The sequence below is a fragment of the Carlito syrichta genome, unplaced genomic scaffold (genome assembly GCF_000164805.1).
Source record: "Carlito syrichta isolate Samal-C Ts95f unplaced genomic scaffold, Tarsius_syrichta-2.0.1 Scaffold300035, whole genome shotgun sequence".
Classification (NCBI taxonomy): Eukaryota; Metazoa; Chordata; class Mammalia; order Primates; family Tarsiidae; genus Carlito; species Carlito syrichta.
The window spans coordinates 113,797-119,796 of record NW_007244131.1 but is presented as its reverse complement, the minus strand read 5'-3'; positions in this window follow the sequence as shown (position 1 = coordinate 119,796).

The window sequence follows — 6,000 nt, the reverse complement described above, 5'->3', positions numbered from 1 at the left end:
ACAGACTCAGATGCAACATAGATTTTTAAACAACTATTTTGAATGTTGAATTATACAGACGGAAAGCCTCAGCAAAAAGGAAAAGAAAAGAAACTGCTAAAAGAGTTAAATATAAGTTGTAATTACGAAAAATATAATAGCTGAAAAAAATAATTCCCTGGGTGGGTATAATAGCAGTTTGAACACTGCTGAAGAAAAGATGAGTGGACTTGAAGGCAGGACTGTAAAAACTTTCCAAATAATTCAAATGGAAACTGAGAAAAATAAAATTAAACAGAAATTTAATGACTTGCAGTATGATAAACTACATATCTATAATTAGAATCCCACAAGCAGAGAGGGAAGAAACTGGGGCAGAAAAAAATATTGGAAAAAAATCATAGGCAAATTCTTCACAAATATAATGAACACTATAAACCTGCATATCTAAAAAAGTTCTAAAACACCAGTGATAATGGACCCAATGTAAATTGTATCTAGACATATCATATTCAAACCACTAAAAAAAAAAAGAGAGAGAGAGAGGAAGAAAATATCAAAAATAGCCCAATGGGGGAAATTATTACATGCATTAAATACAACTTCACATACAGGTACACAGCAATAATAATGACTACTAATGTTTCTCAGAAATAAACAAACCAAAAGAACATAGAATTCCATCTTTAAAGTGCTGAAAGGCAAAAGTTAACACAGAATTTAATATTAAGTGAAAAAAATTTTATAAAATTGAAGCAAAATAAAGACATTTTAAAATAATTCAGTTAGCAAAAGTTAAGAGAATTTTCAAAAGCAGAACTGTTCTACAGGAAATGATAAAGTTCTTCAAGCTAATAGGAAATTACATCAGTAAAATACCCAGATACATATAGAAAGGAATAGAGAACACATAAGTGATATCATACGTAAATATAGAAAGGGGTTTTTTCACATCTTAAAAATTCTTCGAAGAACGATTTGTTGTTTAAAGCAAAAAAATAATAACAATGCATATTCAGGCTTACAAATTATGAAGAATAAAAATATATGACCACAATAAGACAAAATATACATGGAAATAAATCAAATGACAGTGTTGTTAAATTCTTACTGAACATATAGGAAATGATATTCAATTCAATTTAGACTTTTAATTAAAAATGCATAATTTCTAGAGCATGTACACACATACACTCCCATAAAATTGTGTACATAAAAAGAGAAGATAAAGTGGAATAATAAAAAAATTGATTTAAAGAAGAAAGGAGAAGGAGAATGAATTAAAAGCCAGACTGAACAAGTAACAAATAAACAACAAAATAGTATACTTAAATACAATCAAATTGATCATTACATTGAGTATAAATGAATACAATTTTTTAGTTAGAAGGGAGACACTTTTAGGCTGGATAAATAAAGTAAGCCCCACCTAGATAACATTTATAACAAATGTACTTCAATTACAAAAATATAAATAGGTTAAAAGTAAAAGCTTTTTAAAAAATGCACCATACTAACACTAATTGTTAGAAATCTTGAGTGCTACTTTAATATCAAATAATATAAACTTCAAGACAAAAATTCTTTTTAGAAACAAAGACAGACACTAAGATCACATAACAATCCTAATTGTGTGTGCGCCTAATAACAAAGTTCAGAATATATGAAATAAAAATTGACAAGATTAAAGGGAGAAAAAGACATGTTCACAACTTTCACTGGAGATTTTTAATACCACTTTCCCAATAATTAATAGAAAAAGTTGGCAAACAAACAAACAAAAAACCATGTTAGTATTTGAACAACACTGTCAAATAAATTGACCTGATATTTATAGATCTTTACACTAAACAATTGTATGTTTCTTTTATGAGCATGTATTCTTTTTATGAACATGTACCTTTTAGAGGTGTTCATGGAGCATTCACAGATGACCATGCTCTGGATAATAAAATAATATTCAACACATTGCAATGAATTAAAATAATACAGAATGAGTGGTCTTATATCAATATAATTAAATTGGAAATCTATATAAAAATCTGAAAGCTCTTCAAATATATGAAAATTAAATAACATACTTATAATCCATGTGTCAAGGAAAAAAACTCAAGGGAAACTTAAAAATATGTTGAAATAAATAATAATGAAAATATAATTCAAAGTGTATGGATTGTAGCTAACAAAGTGAGTACATGGGAATTTATATCACAAATACATGTATTAGAAAAGAAGATTTAAAATAAACAATCTTAGCTTTCATATTAACACACAGGGAAGAGGCAAGAATGTTGAACCCTAAGTAGGTAGTAAGAAGGTAATAATAAAAAGCAAAAATAAATGATATAGAAAATACAGGAAAAAAAACCAAAATGGACTCTCGAAAATGATTAATAAAACTGATAAGCCCTAGATAAAAGGGGGAGGAAAGAGATTATCATCATAAATTAAAAAGATAATTTAAAGGTTTACAAAAATTCATGCCACTAATTTTTCAATTTTAGGTAAAAAGATAAATTTTATTTAAAAATGCAACCACCCCATACTGACACAATAAAAAAATACAAGGAAATACAAAATAATGAAGAGAAATAAAAAATCTAAATAGCTCCATAAGTATTACAAAAATTGTATTTGTACTTAAAAAATACTGCACACACACACCTGCATGGCTTCCACAAGGAACTGTAAAAAGCATCTGTGAAAAAAAAATGCAATTTTATACATTCTCTGTTCAGAAGATAGAGAAGGAGGAATAGTGCCCAACTCATGCAATGAGACTGACGGGATACTGATACTGAAACCAGACAAATATATTGCAAGACATGGAAAATTATCAATGTAAAAAGTCACAACAATATAATAGCAAATTGAATCTTGCTGCATATAATGAGAAAATGCATCAAGACTAAGAAGGATTTCTCTCAAGAATGCAAATTTGCCTTAGCATATAAAAGTAGATAGATCTATGTTATGTTATTCAACATATTAAAAGAAAAAAGATAATAAAATATGATAATCTCAATAGTTGTAAATTTGCTACCCATTATGATTTCTTTTTAAGTAAACAAACTAGATATAGAAAAGAAATAATAAGCCAATACAAGGGTCCCCCCCAAGAAAATCTTACAGCTAACATCACAATCATGAATAATTAAAGATTTTCTTCTTAAGATTGGAAATAAGACAGGAATAAAATCTTCACTATTTCTACTCACAAATGTACTGAAGGTTCTGGACAGTTTGTAAAACAAGAAAAGCATACACTCTGCATTGATTAAAACTAGAAAAGAAGACTAAAACTATTTCATTTATAGGCAATACGGTTATATGTAGAAATCTTAAGGAATAAGCAAAAGAAAAAAGTTTCCTAGAACTGAGAAGCGAACTTAATATAGATTATAAAACCAATATACAAAAATAAATTGGATTTTATAAACCGGTGATAAACAAGTGAAAAAAATTTAAAATTCCATTTAAAAAACTGCATGGGAATAAATAATGAAAGAAGTATAGAATATCCAGTCTAATAACTAGAGAGAATGTAAAGAAGACCTGATTAAATGGAGAGAGAAACTGTGTTCCTGAGTTCATGTATTGGAAGACTCAATACTGTTTAGATGGCAGTTTATCCCTAATTCATCTAGAGTTTCGAAAAGTTTCCAATCAAAATTTTTGCAGACATTTTGTTTATTTTGGAAATTGGCATGCTAACTGAAAATTCCTGTGGAAATTTAAAAGAGCTACAACATTTAAAACTATATTGGAAAAGAAGAAAACAAGTTGGATGACATTCTAACTAAGTCAGACAGGTCTGTGTATTAAGTCAGATCTTTATATTAAAACTTAATGTAAAACTATAGAAAGAAGACAGCGTGATAATAGTGAAAGTAGATGGTTAATGGTAATGTAGAAATAAATCATTGAAACAAGAGATAGGGTCCAGAAATAGGCCCACCCATATATGTTAAGGTAGCCATCCTTTAAGAGGGCTACTGTCCCCCACTTCCTGGATTCACACCTTTTTATAGTCCCTTGGCACACTGTATCAGGATGGCTCTGAATGAAATTTGGCATTTTGTCGTCTCAATCTGCTCTTCAAACAATTTAGTGAATTTTCAAAGCTTTGTACATTTTAGCTTTGAATGCCTGCATGCTACCTTTCCATAGTTTCTATTTAGTATTTATTGTCTTCTTTTATGTCTCTGAACATATTTTAACAGCTGTTCTGGGTATTTTTTTTATTTTTTATTTTTTTGTCTGCTAAATCCATCCTTTGGGCCCACTCATAGTCACTTTCTACTTACTTCTGATTTTCTCCTTGAAGAATGGGCCATACCTACATGTTTCTTTGCATATCTGGTAACATTTTTTCTTGAAAACAGGACATTATGGATAATAAGTGTATAATTCTAAAATCCTTTTGTTATTCTGAGGGTTTTTTTTTTTTTAAGGAAGTACAGTAATGAACTTTCTTAAACTTAAACTGCAAAATCTGTCTCTTCTGCAGTGTGTAGACACTGGTGTTTCTGCTGGATATTTGGAGCTGGAGAGTCTGGGTTTAATAAAAATCTTCCTTGCAACTGTTTGGTTCAGTGATCAGCCAATTATTTGATCAGAGGTTATGTTCAGACGCATCAAGCCTGTAAGGCTCTACCTTCTGCTATCCGAACTGTGTGTGGGTTGTGAATTACAACTGTCCCATCTGTGCGTGGGTTGAGGAATGTAATAAAAAGTAAGTTCACAATTCTCCCAAGGCTTTTAATGTCTCTGGAATCTCTGAGATCTCCCGTGTGTGTGTGTGTGTGTGTGTGTGTGTGTGTGTGTGTGTGTGTGTGTGTGTGTGTGTGTGTGTATCCTGTAATGTACAGAGACTCAATTTCTTCAGGTCTTTTTTACCTTCGTCTCTCTTCCAAAATCTCTCTCTTACATTTTGAACTTCTCTGTCACCTGCCCTGAACTGACTGCATCTCTTCCAGCTAGTCAAGCTGCAGGTTTTCAATGCCTAAGCTAGGGTGAGGAGGAATCAAAATTCCCCTAGGAAAGAAAGCCACTAATTGCCATGCTTCCTCAATGCAGTGGTAGTTTTTCAGAAGTAAGTCCTTTTGTCATTTTTCAGAGCACTGAAATGTTTATTTTGAATAATCTTGTCAAATGTTATTATTGTTTTATCAGAGAGGAGTCACCCAACAAACTCATGCCATCATTACTGGAAGTAAAGTCTCTTGGTAAACACTTTTATTCATTAATTAAAAGTCTTCTAGGAATAATATAAAATAAAAATATTAATATTAAAAATTAAAATAATAATAATTAATAAAGAAATAGCTGTGGTGAGTGGATTGCCTGAGCCCGTGGGTTCGAGACCCACCTGGGCAACTTGGCGAGACCTCATCTCTACAATAAGTCAGAAATTAGCTGGGCGTGGTAGCACACGCCTGTAGTTCCAGCTACTTGGAAGGCTGAGGCGGAAGGATCGCCGGAGCCCAGCGGGTCGAGGCTGCGGTGGCCGGGAGCAGCCACTGCACTCCAGTCTGGGTGACAGAGTGAGACTCCAACTCAAAAAAAAAGAAAGAAAGAAAGAAAGAAATTCCTCTAGGAGCTTGCCTAATGACATAATTGAATAAATGAGTAAGAAAAATGAAAGGCCAGGCACAGTGGCTCAAGTCTGTAATGCTAGCAATTTAGGAGGCCAAGACAAGAGGACTACCTGAGCCCAGGGGTTCGAGACCAGCCTGGGCAACTTGGTGAGATCTTGTCTCTACAATCAATCAAGAAAATTAACTGGTCGTGGTAGAGTACATCTGTAGTTCTGAACTTAGTAGCCAGAACTTAGAAGGTTGAGGTGGAAGAATCGCCGGATCCCAGCAAGTGGAGGCTGCGGTGGCCATGAGCATGCCACTGCACTCCAGCCTGGGTAACAGAGTGAGACTCCTACTCAAAAAAAAAAAAAAAAAGAAAAAAGTGAAAAATGAAAAAAGTAGAAAAATACGTCTAAATATTGAGCAATTGGTGATTTGC